Source organism: Lepisosteus platostomus, chromosome 5 (genome assembly GCF_059453375.1).
Source record: "Lepisosteus platostomus isolate fLepPlt1 chromosome 5, fLepPlt1.hap1, whole genome shotgun sequence".
Classification (NCBI taxonomy): Eukaryota; Metazoa; Chordata; class Actinopteri; order Semionotiformes; family Lepisosteidae; genus Lepisosteus; species Lepisosteus platostomus.
This window is the reverse complement of record NC_142615.1, coordinates 34,203,078-34,227,608: the sequence shown is the minus strand read 5'-3', so window position 1 is coordinate 34,227,608 and position 24,531 is coordinate 34,203,078. Positions and strand designations below refer to the sequence as shown.

General features: G+C 43.3%; 4 long non-coding RNA genes across 4 annotated transcripts; 2 read left to right on the top strand and 2 right to left on the bottom strand.

Annotated features, from left to right (window-relative positions):
• Positions 1–1,704: 1,704 nt before the first annotated feature.
• Positions 1,705–5,565, bottom strand: LOC148665758 (uncharacterized). The gene is made up of 3 exons (XR_015936567.1): positions 5,425–5,565; positions 3,704–3,765; positions 1,705–2,286 (listed from the first exon to the last, which is right to left on the bottom strand). It is a non-coding gene; the product is annotated as an uncharacterized LOC148665758 (long non-coding RNA).
• LOC148665757 (uncharacterized) lies at positions 2,208–6,015 on the top strand. The gene is made up of 2 exons (XR_015936569.1): positions 2,208–2,329; positions 5,344–6,015. It is a non-coding gene; the product is annotated as an uncharacterized LOC148665757 (long non-coding RNA).
• A 1,448-nt stretch (positions 6,016–7,463) lies between these two features.
• Positions 7,464–13,287, top strand: LOC148665756 (uncharacterized). The gene is made up of 3 exons (XR_015936566.1): positions 7,464–7,760; positions 12,043–12,327; positions 12,601–13,287. It is a non-coding gene; the product is annotated as an uncharacterized LOC148665756 (long non-coding RNA).
• Positions 11,606–17,307, bottom strand: LOC148665755 (uncharacterized). Its single transcript, XR_015936568.1, has 3 exons — positions 15,448–17,307; positions 15,086–15,221; positions 11,606–12,193 (listed from the first exon to the last, which is right to left on the bottom strand). It is a non-coding gene; the product is annotated as an uncharacterized LOC148665755 (long non-coding RNA).
• Positions 17,308–24,531: the final 7,224 nt, after the last annotated feature.

Here is a 24,531-nt window from a genome sequence, read left to right as displayed (position 1 = left end):
CATTTCAAGCAAATTCTTACTAATAGTAACACATTGATAAGTAAAGAGTTTAGTGCTGTGGTGATATGGGCCTATAGGGTTGGGGGTTAAGACATGTTCATACATAAACAAAAGGGGGGTCTGTGTCAAGGTGGGTCTGTAGAGGAGAGATTAAGATATGGGGTTCTGGTCTTGCATGCTGCAGCATTACTCTATAGGGCCATGCACCCTGATCACCTATCGCTTTATTGATCAACGTGGTAGTACACCTGAGCTTGAAAGCAAAGCTCACATAACTCCCAGCCTTTGAACCCCTGATGCATCAGCTAAGAGTGTAGATCCCTCCCTACACACTACTCTATAGGATAGCAAACAAAGCACCCGACCTTTATTGACTCATGTGTGAATGTCAAGTAAGAATGGAAAATAAACCTCCTCTATTACCAAGGACTGGAACCCACAGCTCCCGGGCTACAAGTCAAGAGCTCTTCCCAATGAGCCCCAGTGTCTTCTTGGTCTCCTATCCAGCTGTCAGCGGTCACTTGTATTAAATATCTCTCTTATATCTCTTCTTTTATTCTGCGGCGGTTATGTGGCTGAATATCGGGGGTATAATTCTAACATTAATAAAGGAATCCTTGATGGATCTGTAAGCCATCGACGACAGACTAACTCAAATCGACGTGTGTGTTCGCCTTGAGCAACGACAGACCATCTCCAGCGCCGTCTTGCTTGAGCTCGGTGCGACTCACACCGCCCCGCTCCTCTTTATCGTTTTCATCCTAAATCTCTCCTGCGGTCACAACCCTCGTGTCTTCTGTTGTCGGAAGTTTTCTCCGTGCTGCCCGGCGCCGCTTGCTACCGGCGACTGGCGCCCTGCGACACCTGACAGGAGAGAGGCCACTGACCCGCGGCACAGGAGGAGGGACTCGGTTTCGCGAACGAGGCGTTCTGATTGGACGAACTCGCGTGGCTAATTATACCCGCTTTTCTTATTGGATGGCTCAGTCACTTCACCCACACAGGACGGGTAACCGCCCCTATTTAAATAAAAGAAATGGACCAATAGGAGAGTCGGTCAGCCCCCCGCAGCCACACCCCCCTCAGAGCGCTGCTCTTGTAACGTCAGTTCTCCAGCAGCCAGAGAGGAGTTGAGCTCTGCTCCTACAAATGTTCACATGCAGATAATTTGCTGTCCAACCTCGACGCGCCAGATTTAATTAAAAAAAATAACATTCTAGATCGAGACCTAGTGATCAGGCGTTAAAAACGCAATGAGGAGCCCAGAGAATCATGCAAAACCCATTACCAGTCCAGTGACGACTGACTGGTACCGCCGAGACCCAGACGGAACCGGTCTCTCCAGACAGCCTGTCCCGAACTGGGTCCTCTTATGGCCGTGACGGCTCAGAAAATTAGCTTCTGCGGGTTTCAGACCGGACTGACGTCACGAAGCGGCTGACTCAGGTGAACGAGCGGGTTTAGGAGAATAACTGCAATGACACTATCCCGGAATTCTGCCCTGAGTCACTGTTTACAGTGTTAATACACAGACGCTCTTCGCGAAATAAATAAGATATAACTCAGTCTAGGAAACTTTTCGCATTAAACCACAAGAGCGCGCCAATGTGCAAAAGCAGACTAGTTTTCAAAACACAAATTCATTAAAAAATAACAGTCGGGAATGGAAAAAGTCAGGATAAAGGCATATACAGCATGAGACACTTTCAAGAGTGAAATTATTTACTCTCAAGTACAAATTGTGCACATTTGAATAATAAAGTTCCATAAAAACATCGGAGGTCCGGATATTTTCGCGATCCTTATCGACAATTGTTCTTAGTGCTACAAGAATGGATACAAATTAGATCAGGAATATGGGCCGCTTGGCAGTTTGTAGCTACTTGATCCAAGAGTCTTATTTTTAACCCCGATTCCAGTCCAATCTTGTGTTCATTTACTCAAAGCTTCATGGTTGGTAGGCTCATGCATGCCTGGATCTCTGAAGGACAAAAAAAAAACATCTCTAGCTGCTTATGAAGAGTCCCATTCTTCCAAAAATATAATGTAAACGATCATATTGTGTTTCGATAGAAATCTGCCCTGAGATATATTTTTTTACATTTAATAAATAAAAATTAGTTCAACTGAATGTAATTTATTGAGGTTGTGCTCTGACATAGCGCCCATCCGCTTTCCAGATGAAAAGGAGCTGCTCTGGGGGGATTCCGGATGCAGGGGTCCCATCACAGTGGAGAGTGACCTCGTCGCCGACTCTCACAGACACATCCGCATCTGCAGACGATGCTGGGAGACAATGAGGACGGAGCAACATCAACGAGAGACAAAGGTCCTTCAATCCAGTTTGAAAGAGTGTGATCATAGGAAACACAGCGAGACACTCCTGTACACTATTCACAAGAAACTATGTCTTTTGACTCCAATTTAAAAGGGTGTGATCATGCTAAACACCAGAGACTCCAGGCAAAGCTTACACAGTGAGACACATGTGAGACAACACATTTTTACTCCAGTTTAAAAGAGTGTGATCAGACAGATCAGGGGAAACAGGTACACTGTTCACCTCCATTTCTAACCGACTGGAAAAATTCTTGAATGAAACTAGGATTAATTCATTCAGGGTCTTGTTTCCTATGGAAGCTTATTGGCGCCACAGAGGAAAAAAATTAACTCATTTATACGAGAAAGTTATTCAGTTTAAACACAATAGTTAATTTGTGACCAATGTCACCTCCTATATTAATACTGTGTATTTCATTGTACTGTATGTGCAATAATATTGCCCCATGTTGGGGAACTACCATCTCTTCTAACCCTGGATATCAGAAGCGGTTGCATCTATGATAAGCTGGACTAGGCACTTGTGTCAATTTTCAGTTTTTGCTGCTCAGTCTCTTTCAGAAGATGAAACAGTGTAGATCAAGGCAAACCCAAACACACCTCCAGTGTATCTGGCAATAGTCAACAACATTATTTCATTTATTTCAATAAGAAAAAGAATACTGATAAATCTTTGTAAAAACTTATATTCACCAACCAAAAACAAATGTGAAGTTTGATTAGCCAATTCTCAAGGAGTTCTTAGTTAATAATTGTCATATTAATGGTCATTTATTTAATATCATGAGAAATGAGATGTGTGATTTCATTTACTATCCTATTAACTTCTACACAACACCATTTAGGGTTTTAAAACATGCTGATATCCCCTAAACATTTTTATCTGCGGCACAAATCCAACTGGATAAATATTTTTTAGAAAAAAAAAACTTTAAAACCGATACACTGCTGAAGAATACACCTCTCGCACACAAATTTTTCTGAATTTATCCCCAAACCTTATTAAATATTAAATGTATATTTTCACAGGTTCAATTTTTATTTTGTAAGAGATTATGGAAAATAAAGAGTGCCCAGTCTGAGTGAGAGATCAGAGGCATGTCCAGCGTGCTGGGACAGTGTAAGAGGGAGAGATCAGAGGTGTGCCCAGCGTGCAGGGACAATGTGAGAGGGAGAGATCAGAGTTGTGTCCAGCGTGCAGGGACAGTGTGAGAGGGAGAGATCAGAGGTGTCCAGTGTGAGATTCTGTGATCTGGGGCTCCTCTGGTCAGTACAGGTCAGGTGTGCCAAGAGGGGATTTGTGAATTGTTGAGAGTGAAAATCAACAGGAAATATAAATTTGTGAATGGAAATTGATACTCACCCTCTGTCAGTGCAAGCAAAAGAAAGAAAACCAACACAGGAAGTCGCATCGTAAGATTCACCCTGGGGAAAGAGACAAGGGACCTTAAAGAGGGAACTACCGTGTTTTTTCATATATCAGGGTTAGAAAGATACTGTTTGCTGATGTAAAACAGGAACATATAAAACCTCTAATTTCCTGACTTACACTGAATCGCCGCAGTGTTCTGTGATTCAGAATGAATCGAGGGAAACACAACTGCCAGTGAGGTGGAGCGGCCCTGTGACACTGTCCACTCAGGCTTGTGGATCTGTCTCTTTTAATCCAGTAGAAATCCTGCTCTTGACTTCCAAATGGATTTGCCCATCAATATGTTTCATTCTTAATTCAGCCTGCAGATCATGCTGGAACAATTCTGTGTGAAACGTCTGCTGCACAACCTGGACGTATTCGCTCGTACATCCGTACATCTGTCATCACAGGGACTAGTGAGCAGGAAGGGCCGCATCACAAGTTGTTGGGATTCTCAATCGTGCCCACGGCGAGACCAGGGGTTTGCCACAACATAGCGACCTACAGTACTTTCACAAAGTTCACGATTCTGTGCCGTATTTTGAAATTTGTACAATGTTTCTATACCTACAATTAATTTATGTTGTCAGAGATTTAATAACCGGTCTGAGAACCTGGGACTGCAGTTCCTCTTTAATGTAGCCTGGTAATCTAGGTGTAACACAGGTGTCCCCCGCTACCAGACGCAGTACTCAGGTCCTGTGCCATCCCAAGAAACCCCCTGGAGACCCTCCGAATGCATATTCTTGATTTCTCAGAAAATAAGAGATCCCCACTCAGAGCCTGACCACACAGCCATCCCGTCTGAATTCTCTGTAAATCTGTGCTCTGCTGCAACACACCTGGAGATTCGGTTATGAAGGAATCTATGCATTATTTCATTCTTAAAGCTTATTTTATCAAACACGTCGCGATGTAAAACCGTTCTGTGACCACCATGTTGTGAGATTTCCAGGAGCGACGCCTTTAATGAATTCTCGTCTCTCCCTAAGAATGCAACGAGTTTATCGTATTTTAACAGCAGAACGTTGAATTCAGACGCCACAAACTGGAGTCTAAAACAGAGACAGTCGTATTTGTCAAAGTAAGGAGACTGGTGGGTAAAATAACTACACTCTGTCATAGACAAATCTGGCAAATGACTCCACTGGTCCACTTTTCCGTGTCAGTATAAACTACAGAACGACAGGTGTCGCTTTGCCTCACCTCCCCCCCCCGGCTGCAGGTCTCCAGCGCTCAACACCGGCTCTATCTTACTTATTACTTCTGCTTTGTTGCTTTAAATGTCACCGCGCTACTTTTCACCAGTTTAAACCTCCGTGCACGGGCTGTCTGAAGCCGCAAGGAGGAAAGTAACTATTCATCCTGTCTGAAGCCCACAACCCAATCTAAAGGAAGTTTTTGGTCGGACATCCGACTCCTCCAAGATGCACTCAACTTCCACGCTAGTTTCTATCATGTTGTCGAAGGAAAAAAAAATCACGAACGTAACTACGATGTATTTAAAAATTAAACTGGTAAAAGTTCGTTTTCATTAAATTAAAAAGTAAAATATATTATTGTAATCGACACTATGTTTTATTTTTCAGTTCAATTCCATCTGATCACGTTCAGTCTCATCCCCCCCCAAACCTCCGGTGAAGACGCCGGGACGGATCAATAATACTCACCTCTGTGACGACAGAAACAGGAACTTTGCAACTGAACGAGTGAAATAGCAACGAGTTTAGACGATAAAGACGATGTATCTCACGCCTGACAGCAGCGAGGTGCCGGTGGATCAGTCCCCGACAGAGAGAAGCAAAGCTCGCGCCAGGTTTGAAGAAGCTACAGTAACTACGCGCACTAGCTACAGTCTGTGGGCAGGACTTCGACCTCCGCCGCATTGTGATCGGATAAATACAGAGAAGCCCTACACCTCCGCCGCATTGTGATTGGATAAATCCAGACAAGCCCCAACACGAACATTTAGTAACCTTGAACTCGCTCTCTCTCTCTGCTCACGGAGATTAGAAATTGTACTAGAAAAAAATGAGTATATGGAATTTCCCTCCCAAGTTGGTTTTTCCATATAAACGTGATATGGAATTTGTGTTAAAATGTCACTTTGACATTAATAGAATTCCTCTTAAATTATCGAACTTTCTTAAACAAGTTCTATTGTGTTTGGATTTAATATATAAGCATAACTTTTCACCATATACATATTGTATTTGGATATAAAGATAGATGGTATCAAAATAAAATCATATTTTTTACAACTTGGTATGATAACAAAATCTGGCTAGTGGCCCAATTGTGTGTTATCTGTATTTTGTAATAATGAGAAGGAATCTTTGTTACCTTTCTTTCTTAACTGCAGATATACAAAACTGTTTGGGATAGATTTGCAAAATGGTATTTTCCACAGAGGTCAATGGTCTAATACTGCCCCCTCTATTCATGCTTTTAAACTTGAATTCCTTTTTTTAATTTAAATTCTATTAGAAATTTAACGAATCAAAAGGGGAGACATACGATGCAAATATGTACGTACAAAGTATCATGTTTTAGCTTTTACAATTGGGAATTCTTCTGGCTGTCAAGTGTCTATTTCTATTTTAAAATTCTGTCTCCTTTTTTTGTCTCCAGTCACTAGAAGCGTTGGCTGCCAAAATAATGTCAGCAGATCTTAAGAGTGTTTTGGATGAGGCAGTTAAAATAGTCAACTTCATAAAGAGTAGGCCTGTACAGTCACACCTCGAGTGCTATGTGAAGAAATGGGTAGTGATCATGTTCAGCTTCTTTTGCACACCGAGGTTCGATGGCTTTCTCGGGCCAAGGTGCTTACTTGGCTTTTTGAGTTGCGTGATGAAGTAAGAATTTCTTTTATCCGACTCAGAATTTGAGCTCTAAAATCGTTTCAATGATTGCGAGCGGCTCGCTAAATTGGCTTATCTTGCGGAGATTTTCAGTCACTTAAATGGACTCATCCTTGGTCTTCAAGGTAAAGCAGTGACGATTTGTCACGTCCGAAGTAAAATAGAAGCCACAATAAAGAAACTGGAAATGCGGGCCAAACGTGTCGATCGGTCAAACTACGACTCGTGTGAAAATGTGTCAGATTTTCTTACAAAAGAACAAATGCAGCTACCAGCCTCTGCCACAGAGTTAATTACAGAGCACCTGCAAAGTTTGAGGACCCAACTGCGCGACTACTTCCCGGCTCCAGATGTTCGGTTCAGCTGGATTGAAAATCCTTTTGTGAGTTTATGCGAAGTGCCCCTCGCAAGTTTGAGCACAAAGGAAGACAGTCTATCCTGTGACAGTGCTTTAAAATTGATTTTTTCAAAGAAATGCTTAACCAAGTTTTGGCTTCATGTTACTTCGGAGTATCCTGGTCTTTCAGACAAAGCAGTGACATTTTTTATGCCGTTTCCGACACAATATCTTTGTGAAACTGGAGTTTCTGCGCTGGTGGCACTAAAGACCGAATACAGTAGCTTAATGTTGAGCCAGACCTCTGCTTGCAGCTTTTCTCTCTAGGTTACTGGTGAGGTATAGAGCTAGCCCGTTTCAAAACGGTGAGGACGGGCTGGTCCTTGTGTTGGCCGCGTAAGTTTTTATGGCTGTAATAGGCTGGGAACCTCTGCTCTAGCGTATAGAAACATATTGTAAAAATAGAAGAGCGGACTCGCCCTGTTGGCATGCAGTGGGGCTGCAGCGCCTGCGCAGTGGAGACGGGGGAGGTTCCCCGACTCCTCACTGGGTTTCTAGAACACACCCAAGAAGGAACTGCTTCACAGTGGAGTGAGTGGAAAAAAAGAGAGAATATGAAGAAAGGGAAACGATCGACGGGGCTCAGGAACAGATGCCAAGCCGCAGAGATGCAAAGAGTTCGGGAGCTGCACAAACCAGCCTGCCGGGGTGTCTCTCACTTGTCTGAGTGTTTCTGGGGCCCTTCATAACGGCCTTTACACATCTTGTGATGTTTTAACATTGGAGAAACTCCGTCCCCTCGGGGCAGGTAGGTCACCTTTCCTTTTTTTGGATTTGGTCAGGGTGCGAAGGCCCCAGGCACTTGCACTCCGAAATGTTGCAAAAAGAGGGATGAACGCTGCAGTGGCTTCCGAGATATCTCTTCCGTTGTTCTTGCGCATAACACGGGAGTCCAGGTCGACGGCATGATTTTATGACTAACAGAGCAACGTTTACTTGTAAGGTGGTGCTTGTATCCTTTATTTTTAAATATTAAACAATTAAATTATAAATAATTTACAAATACAACCAGAGGATCAGAAACAGGTACAAGAGGAAAAAAACAAACAAACATTTAACCGCCAGACGTAATGAAGTAAATTATGTGATCAAGTCACAAAATTAAAGTTAGAAAAATAAGGTTACTTAATAATAGATGTAAGAGCTCTGAGCATTATAGAGAGGGACCGATCAACGTTTTGTGAGGCCGATCGCCGATTTTATGATCCCTGGGTGTATGTGGCGTGTTACTATCCAGCCCAAGTTGCACAAGATGGCAAAATGGTTTTATTAACAAGAGGGACAACGATTGTTGCAAGCAGCTCACATGAAGTGACAAGCAGCAGGTTAACGGTTCTTTTATCTAAGGAAGATGACCATAATCCGAAGAGTATTTTTTTTATTTCTTTCGAGATGGAGGCGTGCTGGTGGCATCCTGCCTGTTGCAGCACCTCTGTGTCTTTTTTGTCGTCTTTTCTTTTCTTTCGGTTGGTGTTAGTGTTTTTCTTTTCTTTGCCGGCGGGTCGATTTGCGATCACACAACAAGATGGATACTAGGGAGTCGAGATATTACTTTTTGGCTGTTACTCGGACCACTGTTTGCTTCCGGTTGTAATGCAGATAGCTGCAGAGTAAGTGTTTACACACGTGACGCGCTGGGAGCACTGGTGAGGAGGCGGAGGGAGTGTAGAGCACGCAGTATCGTGTGTTTAACTGAGATGTGGCTGCAGGAACAGATAGATAGATAATACTTTATTAATCCCGTAGGGAAATTGATGTGTTACAGCAGTCCAGCCCAAGACAAGCAAAACAGACATCAGAATAGTTATAAAACAAAAGACAAACAAAATAATTAAAAATAAATAAATACATAGGTGTGTGGAAAATGTGCTGATCATAGTCACTGTAAAAACAATAAAATATGTGCAAAATGTGCACATATTTTATTGGTTCACACAGACTGATTGTCCAAAAAGTACAATGGAGTAAACATGCTGTCCATAGAGGAGCAGATGAAGGATTAACAGTCCTAGCCTAGGGCAGCGTTATACACCCTGACAGCCGCTGGGAGGAAAGACCTGTGGAAACGTTCCCTTGAACACCTTTGCTGGAGCAGTCTATTGCTAAATATACTCCGCTGCCCAGTAACAGTCCCATGAAGCGGATGAGAGGTGTTGTTTATGATGGCTGTGAGCTTGGTCAGCATTCTCCTCTCAGCCACCACCTCCATGGGGTCAAGGCTCATCCCCAACACAGTCTGGCTCTACTAACCGGGGAGAAGCCATCAGTCCCGGAGGAGCTGAGAAGGAAACGCCGAGGCTGCAGGGCCCGGTGCGACGCGAAGAGAAGGAGATTTAAGTCCTGTCTTCCTTTGATCATTATGGGAAATGTGAGGTCCTTAGCGAATAATAGGGCGGTGCGGTGGCTCTGTGGCTCAGGATCTGCGGCTAGAAGGTTGCTGGTTCAAATCCCGCGGCTGGCAGAGGAATCCTACTCCTTTGGGCCCCTGAGCAAGGCCCTGAACCCCAACGGCTCCAGGGACGCTTTATAAATAGCTGACCCTGGGCTCTGACCCCCAGCGTCTCTCTCCCTGTCTGTGTGTCTCATGGAGAGCAAGCTGGGGTCTGTGAAAAAATGAATCCCTAATGCAAGAAATTGTATAGGGCTAATAAAGTGATCTTATCTTATAAGATGGACGCGCTGGGAGCACTGGTGAGGAGGCGGAGGGAGTATAGGGAATGCAGTATCGTGTGTTTGACTGAGATGTGGCTGCAGGAACATACTGTATTCTGGACTCGAAGGCAGACAGAAATGCCACCGAGAGGAAAGGAGGGGGGTCTCGCGGTGCTTGTTCACAACACATGGTGTAATCCTGGACATATTCCTGTAGCCCGGACATTGAACTGATTTGCCATCGGACTGCATCCATACTATCTTATAATAAAGAATTTTCCCTTTAAAGTGCCCCTTTAAGATGGCAACACCGGCTGAATGATTAGTACCACTAGAAATCCAAATGTCATCCCCCCATTGACTTTTCCAAAACTGAAAATCAGGCTGATCTTTTGGTGACAAGGCGTTTCTTGTAAACAAATAAAAATAAAAGTCTGCTCTCTTCTTTTTTCAAAATGGAAAAATCGCCTTTCTTTTAACTATATTCCTAATACCTCTGGGGTTAATAGAGAAAATAGAAAAAGACACAAACAATATAGAAAAAACTCTTGGGGGGGGGGGGAAAGCTACTGAACTGCGAGTTTCAAACCCTTAAAAGTGATAACAACACCACCGTGTTCAGCATTAACCGCGTTCATAACCGCTACAGGGAGATCTCTTGGGCTGGACAGTCACTGGCCACGGATCTCTTTCCCACAGCTGGTCCCTGGTGTGCCTGTCCTTGGCAGACAGATCCTCTGCAATCCTCAGGTCTTTGGCCTTCAGAGACTTGTTCTCTCTGGCCGCTCCCCACAGCATGTCCCTCGTCATCCTTCTGATGAATCCTATAATGATGGCTCTGGGCTTTGCAAGTCCACATGTTGGCTCTCCTGACATGTTGGACTCTGTCAGTAGACGAAATCCTCCTCCTGGACTGGCAGCACTTTAGCAACAATGTCTTCATTTTGTTGCTCTGCACAGCTTTCAGTTACCTCTGTGTCGATGTCTTTTGCAACCTTTGTTATCGTGCCAAGAACGTTTACCTGCACGTCTTCCAGCGACAGGTCGCTTTTCCCCTCTCTTGGCTGCTAGAGTCCTTACAGGTGTGACGGGGGGAGACTCCAGTTCCAGCCCCACAATAATAGACCAGATCCCTAACAGACGCTGTTAAAGAAATGATAGTGAAAAATCTGGAAAACATTACATTTGTCATTAGCATGTCCTGTGGGAAAATTCTTCATCAGAGGAGTAGGACGCAGTCTTGTGCAGATTCAGTGTTTATTGAGATTAATAAGGAAAGCAACATGTGCTGGGTCTGTCCTGCAGAACGGACACGCTCAATGCAAGGGGTACAGAGTTCTTATATACAGCATACAGGCCCAGAAACAAAAGTCATATTTCATACTTTTAACATGTCAAATTGCATTTTGTTACATGTCCATGTAGGGGTGTAACCCTGGTGTCCTGGCCAAATTTCCCATTGGCCCTTACCAATCATGGCCTCCTAATAATCCCCATCTATGAACTGGCTTCATCATTCTGCTCTCCTCCCCACTGAGAGCTGGTGTGTGGTGAGCGGACTGGAGCATCATCCAGGTGTGGCTGCACACTGGTGGTGGTAGTGGGATTCCCCATTACCTGTAAAGCGCTTTGAGTGGAGTGTCCAGAAAAGCACTATATAAGTGTAGGCAATTATTTTTATTATCATCATCATCATTATTATTATCTCTTTTAACACATGTAGCGGGGCATGTGTTGTTGCAGCCGTTGGTACAAGTCACTTTTGTATGCTCTAACACATATGTTGAGATAGCCTTTGTTAGCAGATCTTGGGGATCTCACTCGGACTTCTGCAGTATGTTTCGGTAGTGATATTGCAGAGCTGGAAATGTGCAGTGTGAATATTGATCCTGCTTCAGCATGAATGGCAACATTTTGTTTGTAAAGGTTAACACGAAACTGTTTTATCTGTTTATAAACTGTTTTTATTTTGGGAGCTGGAGCCTGTTCTGTCAATCAGTGGGCATAAAGCAGGGTTCACCCTGGACAGAACACACACAGGACACACATACCCTGGACAGGTCCATCACACAGGACACACATACCCTGGACAGGTCCATCACACAGGACACATACAGGACACTCACACCAGGGCCAATTTTCCCAGAAGCCAGTTAACCCACCAGCATGTCTTTGGACTGTGGGAGGAAACCCACATGAACATGCAAACTCCACAGAGACAGCACCCCAGGAACTTGCCCCAGGGTCTTAGTGCTGTGAGGCAGCGATGCTAAACACTGTGCCACAGTGCCACCCAATTTTTTTTGTCATTCTAAAGAAATCTTTCAATCTCATCACCTGTTTCAGAAAGATTGAGTTGGATTGTTTTTTCTACCCAGCTTACTCAGAAGTCCTCACCCTGCAGCCTGGAGCCTCTCTGTCTGTCCCTCTGTTCACCGGAGAGCCAGTGGAGGTGCTGTTTGACCCTGCAGGAGCTGAAGACTCGACCTGAGTGTGTTCTATCCAGAACAGCACAGCCAGCTGTGTCCCCTATTAGAGAGACAGAGTGTCAGTGTGGGACGGCTCTCTGAAACTACGCTCCCTCACTCCAGCTGATCAGGGGAGCTACACAGTGAGGGACCTTCACGGAAACACCATCAGCACTGTGACAGTCACTGTGGGAGGTAAGAGGTTTCCTGACAATTTCAGTTCTCTGTAACATTATAAAGGTGCACTGCTCTTGTCAAAATGGTATGTGTGGTAATGGAAAAATAAACTTGTTTCTGAATATTGCGTGAGTGTGAGTGTCCAGTGTGCAGGGACAGTGTGAGAGGGAGCGATCGGAGGTGTGTCCAACGTGCAGGGACAGTGTGAGAGGGAGAGATCTGGGGCTTCCCCATGACCTTTAGATGATGATTGAAAATGGATGGATTAATACAATCTCTCTATTATTGCAGATCCTGACGGTGGAGGGAATTCTCCAATTCTTTTCCTCCAGCTGATCCCTCCCTTCCTGCTGCTCTTCTTAGCTCTGATCTCTGGGCTCCTGGGCTCCAGAAATCGCTGGTGGAAAGGAAGCACAACCTCTGGTGTCCAGGAACTGAACCGTCCAGTCTGAAGGCAGTGCTGTAGATCAGTATTTTACAGAGCAGTATCAGCTTTGCTGTCTTGCAGAGCTCTCTGCGTGGCTTTGAGAGCTGCAGCTGTTTTTCAAAATGTAGACAGACTTTATAAGCTTGATTTTGTACTACAAATTGAGCTGCTTTGATCTTCTATCCACAGATTCAAAGATTTTTCAAAAACTGGACTGGAATCTGGGTTCAAAATGAGATTGTTGAGTGAATTTGGTACGAAGTGCCAAACGGCCCACATTCCTTATTTGTAAGCGTTCTTGGAGCACAAAAAATACAAATGCTGATATCATGAAAACATGGACTTGGAATCTTTTTCTGGAAGTTTATTATTAGGTGGATGCATGCATGTATTTATTTGTGGTTTAAGTGCAGTTTGTATTCTAGAGCACAATAATTTCAAAGTACTCTTAAATTGTGTAGTTAACATGTTATATTTAGTGTTGTAAGTGCGTTTAATTGTCACTTTTCTCTGTCTATGTCTAATTTATAAATAAACACTTAATGTAAGTACGAACATTGTCTTTCTTACTGCAAAGACGTTATTTCTCAATTCGAAGTGCTAAATGGATATCTGGCCTGATTGTGGTCTTCAAACATGTAGCTCTGGCGCCCTCTTGTGGGTAATTTGGTGAACTTACGCTTCCCACGCCAAGTTTCGGCCGCTCTTGATTTGAGATGGCGAAGCTCGGCTGTGCGGTATCAATACTGTTAATAATTTTAATAATAATAATAATAATAATTGCTTACACTTATATAGCGCTTTTCTGGACACTCCACTCAAAGCGCTTTACAGGTCATGGGGACTCCCCTCCACCACCACCAATGTGCAGCATCCACCTGGATGATGCGACGGCAGCCATAGTGCGCCAGAACGCTCACCACACATCAGCTCTCAGTGGGGAGGAGAGCAGAGTGATGAAGCCAGTTCAGAGAGGGGGGTGATTAGGAGGCCATGATTGGTAGGGGCCAATGGGAAATTTGGCCAGGAAGCCGGGGTTACACCCCTACTCTTTTTCGAGAAACGCCCTGGGATTTTTAATGACCACAGAGAGTCAGGACCTCGGTTTTACGTCTCATCCGAAGGGCGGCGCTTGTTTACAGTATAGTGTCCCCGTCACTATACTGGGGCATTAGGACCCACACGGACTGCAGGGTGAGCACCCCCTGCTGGCCCCACTAACACCTCTTCCAGCAGCAACTTTAGTTTTTCCCAGGAGGTCTCCCATCCAGGTACTGACCAGGCTCACACCCCCTTAGCTTCAGTGGGTTGCCAGTTGCGAGTTGCAGGGCTGCTGTTAACTAACTGGGTTTCGGGGAGAGCGCCGTCTGGTGGCGGGGGCTGGCAGCGCCGTTATTCTCCCGGTCGGGTTCCGCTCGCCGCTGCGTGACGTCTGAGACCCGCCGGACTGCGGTGATGTTCGTTAGTAATAAAACCTCTGGCCCGATTTATTAAGTAAACTAATGAATTGATACAATGACCGGATTACCGGAGCTGTGCCACTGTCCCGGGGCCTGCAGGCGTGTGAGGTGGGCCTGTTCGGTTCAGTTCAGACTGAACCGAACCGAACTCCGGTGCTGTCCGATTTGGGGGGGGTGGGCAATGGTTCGGGAGAGGCTGTCTGGAGAGACCGGTTCCGTGTGGGTCTCGGCGGGCCAGGTCGTCACTGGACTGGAGATGGGTTCGGCATGATTCTCTGGGCTCTTCATTGGGGTTTTAACGAGTGGGAACTGGATTTGGCAGCGATAGCGCGAGTGATGTGTGCCTAGACTTCAGCTCGCAATCCTCCCTGGGATATTTCTCTCAATAGTCGATCTCAAACATCACCATCGCAGGACTACAGGCCCTGCGTTAATGAGTACCTGTAAGTGTGGTTCTGACGTCACCTTTCTCTCTCATTAGAACACGGGATCCGTGGTGTTGTGGTTCGTTCGCAATTTTAGTTGACTGCTACAATTAGTTGCCCCTTTCGTCCGACATCTTTTTTTTCTGCTAGGTCGTGTAACCAAAATGTCCTACAAATGCTTCGTCCCAAAGGAAATGATCTACACTCCCGCATCAGTTGTGCCGTTTTTACAGTCGCTATGTACAATGCATTTTTTTATTATTAAAATCTCAATTAAAATCATGTTTCGTACATACTATGTATACAGATTTACTAATAAACCTATTATTGTTGCTGTTGTTATTCTGTAAAGCGCTTGGAGAGGCCGCCTTTAAAGGCGCTATATAAAATAAAGTGTTATTACTAATATTATTATATAACGCCAGTCATTTTAAAATGCGAGTTCTATGAGTGTTGTTCATTACCTTGACGCATCTCATTTGGGATCGGGTTATCTCCAGCTGATCGCTCGGTTTTTGCTCGTGTCGGGGTGGAGATGAGCCATCTTCTGCGGCTTCCAACAGGTCTCGGCGATACCACTGTCCAACAGGTTGCAACCTGCTGCGAGACAGGTGACAGTTGCGTCACGATACAACTCGGCGTTTCTGTTTTGTTGGTTTGTGTTTTCCTGCCGGCGTTTCGCACATCAGCAAACTGCCGGTTTGACCCCCTTCCGCGGTCCACTCTTTAACGCCTCAGTTCTCACTCGCTATCCCCCCACTTTTCTCAGCTCCAGAAATCGACCCCGAATCTGTAAAACCCCTCTGTCTCGGAGCTCGTCACTCACCCCCTTCCTGCTGCTGCTGCTGATGACGACGGCGATGACGGCAGAAGAAGAGTTTCACCCGCTTTGAAGCCGGCCGGTCCGGACCCGCAACGACCCTCGGCTTAAGTTGTTCTCCGATACTCGCTTCGTTCACCTCCAGCTCGCCCCGAGAAAACTCGAACTTGTCCCTCGGCTGCAGTTGTCTGCGTGTTCCCCCGGCCTGACAGAGCAGGTGACGGAGACGCCCACTCTGCTGCCGGATCGCTGGAAGGCGTCTCGGGAGAGAGTTTCTGTTCGTTCTCGGCGCCGCCCTGAAATCTCCAGGATTTGCAATGTTGCTATTTTTAGTTTTTAGCCCTCATGGGGGCGGTGACACATTTCCCCCCGCTATTCTTAGTTCAAAGGACTGCTTTGGGGGGGTGTTTTGCGGATCTGCGGATGACCTACTGTACCTCGGCACAAATAAAAGGGTTTTGTTCTTCCTTGTTCTGACAGGAGGGTGTTAAAATAGGTTGATGAAGAGGGCTCGTGAACTTTATCAAGCCTAACGGAGCCCTTCACCTCCGATAGTCTTTTTCTGTCGACGTAACTCCGTTTTAAATCTTTTTAAGCACACTAAACTGCTGACTTTCAGTTCATAAACCACCAAGCGGATATTAAGCTTTCTTGCCAGCTGAAAGCATCTTCTAACACCCTCCCGAGACCAAGCAGGCTACACTCGTACACTCCCTCGTACACTTGGAAATATTCTAGATTCGTATGGGTTTTTTAATGAGTTAAAAATCCCCGAAAGGTTTCAGTTGGACCAAACTCACAGAATTGTGCCCGAGCGTATTCACACGCGTCATCTCGCATTTCTGAGAGGTATTAAAATTCAGCATCTAAATGCGAAAGTCTGGCGTCGGTATAAACTAGGAGTTAATAAATATTCCATCCTAATAGCACTTTGACCTTTTTAAAAATATTCGAGAACAATGGGGTGTATGGAATGTGAAAGATGGCGGGGAAAGGCTCCTTTCCCCCACCCGCTTGGTCAAACCGGGGATCCCCAGCGCTGGACCTGGTGACCTCCCCAGACCTGGTTTTCACTCCCTAAGGGACCCTAAGAAGTCGCTTCGCGGCGATATTTGCGATAGTTTCTAGATACACGTGTGAGATTTTGTTTCCCCTTCCAGCAGTCGAGGCCGAAGTGTTGTCTCTTTTCTTTTTTTGTCAGCGCGGAATAAACCTTTACCCGTCCCCTCTCCTTATGACGTCCATGTAGTCGAGCTACACTCGACTAGACCCCAAAACCACCAGGCGTGTGTTTGTGGGCCACCAGGCCCCGGATCCCCGGAAACACTCGGTTGCTGCTGAGAACAGGTTGAAATCCGTGAAGTCGCCCCCTGTCCTACACACGGTGAAACCCACCGCGCTCGTCGGCTCTGCGTGTGTGCCGGTTCGTGCCGTTGCAAGTTGCTCCCGAGCAGTTTCAGGTCGCTTTCCTTTTTTTCAGGAGACCCATGGCTCTGTGGCATAGTCTCCTTTTACAGTTGGACGATAACATACAGATGCAGCCATTCAAAATGCGCGGACGATACCGCATTATTTTGCGTCACGCTGTACGCAGTCTACCGCGAGTTACAGGTAAATACCGCGAGTTACCGTAAATCCTCCTATAATACAGCAAGCAAAATAATAGTATCCAGAATTTCCGCAAGGTGGAGCTAATAAAGCTCAATCTCTCATGTTTTGAGCTGTCGCCATCAAAGTCTTTAACGAAGATATTACTAATAGTATTAATAATGAATGACCTTGGACAAGCTGTAAGTGTAAACTTAAAGTATTGCCCTGGTCAACATTCTTTTTTTCATTGACCGTCTTTGTAAAAGTAACACCACAGCATTTCGCAATCACGCATTTGTTTCCAATCATGCAAAGTACAGTGATTCACCATGCCTTTCACATGCTCATAAAAGAGATTGATTTAGGAACATAAACATATTACCGTATGCAAACTGTACTGTATACAGTATGTATATGTATATTTAATGTCTTAACTGTGCCCGTTTAAGTATTGAATATTCATATCTAATTTTACCACTGAAGGGAAATCTTAGTAGCTGAGCATAAAAAGAATAGGAGCATACTGCAACGCGTGTGAAGGCCATCAACGATATTAATTTTGGAACATAAACATACAGTATATGGCTGGTCTCGGTACTTTAAAGAAAACATACACGAAACATGGTTTCATTATGACCAGAATCGGTCTTGAGATATTTTTAACTTGATTTACAGTATTTGAGAGGTATGTCTTAACACCGATACTACAGTGCTTAAGTACTGCTCACGTATATGTTTATAGGTTTATATTATGCATTTCATACAGTCAAATTACTTTTGAGCAACTAATAAGAAGCGCGAAACGGTATGCGTTTTAGTTTCGTTTTGTGCTGGGACCCGTGGATTGATTAGAGATATCAAGTACATACAAGTCATTTTTTAAATGTTGTAGTTCGTCTTGAAAAAATGTTACGAGTACATCATCTATCAACAATTACACAGGTTCTGTTTCCATATTGCGGATTTTGGTTACGTAATATTATTTTCTAGATTTCACGTTGTGAATATATGATTTGGGCAAACAGAGCCGCAAAAAAGTACATTATAGGTTGTTGTTGTTTTTTTTGCAGTTTTATCTAGAACAAGCGATGCTTAAACCTTTGTCTGATTCTTGTGAAACTATCCACACGACAGTTACAGTACCTAGGAGTTGACTTCAGTGATGTCACTGATGGGATGTTTCTAAAAATCCATCCTCTGTAAAACGTCTTCTCTAGTTGTCCTGCATATGTATTCGCTAATGAAGCTGTGTGTTCTGAGCCTGGATCTCTACATTTCTGTATGAACCAGCTTAGAGGGCTAAAGACAGCTTGTGTTTAAATTGAGTGTAAGACAATTTATGCTTCTAAAGTCATGGTCAGCATTTATTATTGTACTGTGCTGTAAACTTGTTCTGTGCCAAGTCACATTATTTTATAGCGTTTTTATAGCGTTATCGAATCCGGTGGTGCTGTGTGTTAGTTTCCTGACTCCCATGTCACATGGTCTGTGATTGAAACCTGTGAAACCGGTATAATTCGTCACAGCCAGCACTACGGTTGTAAAGTAGAAGCAGGCGATATTTCTAGCGAAAAACACCTCCCCCTTCTTCAGGTGTGAGGGTCTTCTGCTCAGAATGAAACGCTAAAATGTAATGTAGGCTCTGAATGGGTTCAATTATGATTTGGGCTTGATTAAGGTCGCTGCCTTTCATCTAAAACCCTACTTGAATCCTTCTAAACTAAAAATCAGTGTTAGTGAGTTCTAAATAAAGAGGTATCCAGGCAACAGTGAAACGGGCGGACAGTCTGGGGAAATCGCCCGTTTTCCATGTAAATAGTTCCGCATCCCTTGGTGTTTCTCTCTCTCTCTCTCGGGTCACCTGATCATTAGCTCGAAAGATTTGAGTGCCTTGTGTATATTCTAATGGTAGTGGGGGCAGGGTGTGTGGGAACAGGTTTGGTTGAAATTGCATTGGAGATCTATGTTCTTCACACCTGAAACATTTTCTCTGAAAGCATTTTCTTCGCAGTTTAACCGATCTTGTAACAGCATGTTACAGTTTACTATTATTAACCATATTAATTTTAAGTGCTTAATGTAAAATCTTGTAAAAATATATTTTCATTGTTCAAATATACATTAAGTCTGACTATCATATAATATGTTAAATACAAACTTAAAGAAAAAATAGGGTTAAAAATAGGGTTAAATATAATTCAAAATATTTTGCTAACAATGTTAACTGTTTATGAATAATAAAATGTATTAACTAAGGAGTAGGATGGCACAGTTGTTAGTATGTTTTTTGTTTTGTTTCTTTTTCATAAATAAACAGTAAACAGTTTTCATAAACAGTAGTACCTGATGTCTCAGTGGCTTTCAAAATTAAATTATGCATGCAAACCTGTGAACTAGAAAGATAACTAAGATATCCATCCATTTATAATGGTGGCAAAGTGGTTAGCATTGCTATCTTGCAGCACTGGGGTCCTAGGTTCAATTCCTGCCATCCTGTGTGTGTGGGGTTTACATGTTCTCTCTGGGTTACATGGTTTTTCTCCATATGTGTGATATGACTCCCTCTCGCACTCCAAAACATACTGGTAAGTTAATTGGTTTATGGGAAAACTGGCCCTGGTGTGTGTGTGTTTGTGTCTGTCTGTCCTGTGATGGACTGGCGCTATGTCCAGGGTGTATTCTGCCTTGTGTCCGTTGCTTACTGGGATAGGCTCCAAATCCTCTGTACTGGATAAAGAGATTAGAAATGGAAGTAAAGGCACTGTGTGGATGGAACCATACACAGTGTTAGAAACCCACTATGAAATGGCAGCATCTCACTGAGAATAAAACATTTTATAGTGCTGGCTTAAGGAAACAGCCTTTCCACCTCTCTTGCACATCAGTATCCATACCTAGTTATTTAAACAAATTGCCTCTAATTATAAACATCTTAATATGCTGGCTCTGTGGATCCGCATCAGCTATGTTTGCCCATTCCTTCAATTCATGTGCATCCAACACACAGTTCAATGCCAGCAACTACACATAATCTAAAATACAATCCTTATTTCAGTATCTATGTAAACATATAGTCTGTTAACTTCATCATCTTCATCAAAAGTATGCCTAACCCCATTAGGAAGTGTTCTTGTTATAAGTGTATTCCTCAGCTTTCCCCAGATTACCTTCTTCTTACCAACATCTCTAGTCTTTTATCCTGCAATAACTCAGCCAACACTTAAATCTCCAAAAGCTGCTTGTGTTAATTTCTTTAAATCACAAATATCATGTGTAAATACTGGCCATGTAATACTCTGCATTGTGGAATAATAGTTTATTTTAAAGGGAAATAGAGAAACTAAGAACTAGAGAAATCAAGAAAGGCTTTTTTTTCTAGAATTAATAAATGCACATCCTGTTCACTGGGGAAATTAAATCCACACTGAGCAATCTTCAATATGTTCAGAATATGACAGCAAGAATCCTATCAGGGATGCATTACACCTGTTTTCAAGTCCTTGCACTGGTTACCTATCAGATTTCGAGTCAACTTCAAAATCCTTATCCTCCTTATATACTGTCCTACAACTGTTATTATTGATCACCGAATTATTGTACGTGACATGACTTCATTCAGCCTTTCCTTGTAACGGACACGGACTGGAATCCGTGTCGGATCTTGTAGAGGACCCTATGCGATGCGGTAAGAGCTGGAGAAAACAGGAGGCGTGGTAAAAAGGAACACACAGGGGTTTAATAGTGCACAAAATAATAGTGACAGTCCGTGAGACGGTGTACGGGGAAGACAAAGCGGCATCCAAATCCAAACGTGTCCAAGGGCAGGTCAAAGCACGGTCCGAAAGTCCATAAACTGGAAGTCCATCCTGGAACGCGACAAAGTTAAAATCCCCGGGAGGGGGGAGCACACAGACAAACGAAACATGGAAGTCCAAGGGTGACGGGGCGAGATCCTCCAGACCCCGGGCTCAGGAAACGGGAGGTGTCGGGGATGAGGCCTATGCCCTCAGGAGATGGACGTAGGGTTTCCTGGTGCTAGGCGGGCCTCGCGACAACTTAACCTAATGATGAGCCCCGAGGACTGGAGGAGCTGGTCTTTAAATAAGAATACTAAAAGGGTACACCTGGAGAGCTAAATGACACGAACAATAATGAGAGCAGTGGAGCGCCCTCTAGGGAGGGATGTCGGGTGTGACAGTACCCCCCCCCCCCTTCAAGGGCGGCTCCTGACGCCCTACACAATTAAAAATAAGGGCAATACTATCAACAAGAATATCACAAGCACAGACTATATACAACCAGAGAAGGAAATTCAGAATCACTATATACACAAGAGATAATACCGGAGAATACTATATACAAAACGGTAGGGCTGTCCACTCTCAAAATAGTTCCAGCGGGGAAAGAAAAAACGGAGAAACAAAACGGTCCAGGAAAAAAAAATCCAAGAATTCCTTTAAAAAAAAATCCACAAAAAATACCTTGTCCAGCGAAACAGGAATGGATCTTGACAGAAAAACAGGAAGGGCATCTTGAAAAGAAAAAGGTCCAGATGAGGGTCCGGGTGTTCCAGATTACCACTCGCGGGGTCTAGCGTAGGCTCATCATTCTGTAACGGACACGGACTGGAATCCGTGTTGGATCTTGTAGAAGACCCTATGCGATGCGGTAAGAGCTGGAGAAAACAGGAGGCGTGGTAAAAAGGAACACACAGGGGTTTAATAGTGCACAAAATAATAGTGACAGTCCGTGAGACGGTGTACGGGGAAGACAAAGCGGCATCTAAATCCAAACGGGTCCAAGGGCAGGTCAAAGCATGGTCCGAAAGTCCATAAACTGGAAATCCATCCTGGAACGCGACAAAGTTAAAATCCCCGGGAGGGGGGAGCACACAGAAAAACGAAACATGGAGGTCCAAGGGTGACGGGGCGATGATGAGCCCCGAGGACTGGAGGAGCTGGTCTTTAAATAAGAACACTAAAAGGGTACACCTGGAGAGCTAAATGACACGAACAATAATGAGAGCAGTGGATGTCGGGCGTGACATTCCTGAACGTCTATGACAGGCAGAGAGAGTGCTGTTTCTGGTGCGATCTTTTGCAGCTGACATTTCACTGTTTTAAACGAACAAGAAATTAGATTGCTCATAAATCACTTATTCTATATAAACACAGCGTAATTGCCCTCCGAAAATCCTCTTTTTCTTGTTCGTTTTAGAGACCTTGATCGAAACTGATTTTAGATGTCAGAAAGGATTTATTTTCTCTGTATTTCCTACATTGCTTTGTCGAGATTTTAACTTTATATCTAACTTTATATCTAGGCTCAGATTTCAACTATAAATCGTACAGTAATTAATAGCAGTAAATACTGATGTTTATACATAAAAAAGTCATGCCTTGGAGTATAGACCCCCAAAGGAATGCCATAGACTCAAACTGCAAAATAAACACATACAGAAAGAAAGTATTTGTATTGTAATTGCAAATCCTGGTACTGTATGAGTGATTGGTATGACTTTCCTCATTACAAATCTCTTATTAGAATTTAAATTTCTCTGTAACTCCAGGTCAGAACAGAGAAAATGTAACTGCCTTAAGGAGTTTACGATTATGAAAAATAGAAGGATAAGCATGATACGTATGTCTTCTGTCATTTTCTAAGTCATGTTACTGAGCACCAAATCTTATTGAGAATATGAATCCATTTAAGGTTTATACCATTAAAGTAAAGGTTTATTCCATGCTGAAAATATTTGTACCAGACTTTTTTGAGGCCTGCTTAATTGTGTCTGAAGTCTGATGTTGTAAATTTTATTGTTAAAAAGATCCATGAAAATGTCACTACTAAAGTTAACTGGTACTGTTGGTATTGTAAGTGGCAAGTAGAGCTCATATTTTAGATTTTGTGTAGTTGCTAGCGTTGAACTGTGTGTTGGATGCACATGAATTGAAGGAATGGGCAAACATAGCTGATGCGGATCCACAGAGCCAGCATATTAAGATGTTTATAATTAGAGGCAATTTGTTTAAATAACTAGGTATGGATACTGATGTGCAAGAGAGGTGGAAAGGCTGTTTCCTTATGCCAGCACTATAAAATGTTTTATTCTCAGTGAGATGCTGCCATTTCATAGTGGGTTTCTGGGTTTCTTCAGTGCCTTTACTTCCATCCATTTCTAATCTCTTTATCCAGTACAGAGGATTTGGAGCCTATCCCAGTAAGTGACGGACACAAGGCAGAATACACCCTGGACATAGCGCCAGTCCATCACAGGACAGACAGACACAAACACACACACACCAGGGCCAGTTTAAATCTAACCTCAGAACATTTCTTTTCAGAAGACTTAGTGTCTGTATCTGCTTCATTTTCTAATTTTGGTAGCACCTCTAACTGCTTGTCTTTCTTATATGCATTTACTTTGTAATCTGTGGTCCTTTTATCTGTTTTTACATCTACTGTATTGCTTTGAGATGCCACCTTTAATGGTGATATATCAAATAAAGTTTTTTATTATTGTTATAGGGAAACATGATCAGATTTTCCCTGGTTCAGAAAAAAAGATCTAAAGTATACTAGTTTGTCACTCTTCTCATTCCCTTTGCTAAATGACTTTTCATACTAATCTGATCAATCTAACTGCCAGTTTTCTGTGCTTTCTCTATCCTGCTAGATTTGCAATTATTCTGAAAATTTTCATCTTGAAATAACTCATTTCTAAATACCTTTTTCACTGTTAACATCTTGCAGCAACTCTGCGACAAAATATACACTCTGACAGTTCATCCTGCTACCAACATTAAATAAAACAAATCTTAAGATTTCTATATTTATGTCTTTATTTAGTGGTTTCATTAGTGAGAAAGGCTAAACTTTCTTGGAAAAATGTATTTTATGTGTTGCGGAAAAAACTGACTTGCTTTAACAAAATATGTTTACAAATCCTTTCACCTGGCATTTTCGTAGTTAGAAATTATGGAACGCTCTGTTAAAAGCAAGGGAGTTTTTATGTCCGTTGCAGTTCTTTTGCAACATGAATATAATTATATCGTTATTAATTTCTTGAGATACGCGATTCCATATTATATTCCCTTTCAATCAAATTCTAAAAGTATGCTTGTTGACTTTGGTATCGCGTTAGTTAAAGACTTTGATGCTTAAAATGTTTAGGGAGAAATGGAATACTGGTGTGTATGTTTTCTTTAAAGTACCGAGATCAGCCATATACTGTATATTTAAGTTCCAAAATTAATATTGTTTATGGACTTCACACGCGTTGCAGTATGCACCTATTCTTTTTATGCTCAGGCACTAAGTAAAAGGAGATGCTTCATATTGCTTGACTAATTTTAAAAACTAAGTTAGAAATGCAGACGCTCCCTCGGTGCGCTGCTCTGGTGCGCTGGCTCTTACACAGTGCCTGTCTGCCGTAAGCGTTACAATATACATACCCAACACTGCTTGTACCCATCTGTCATGCAAATAAAACATCTTGAC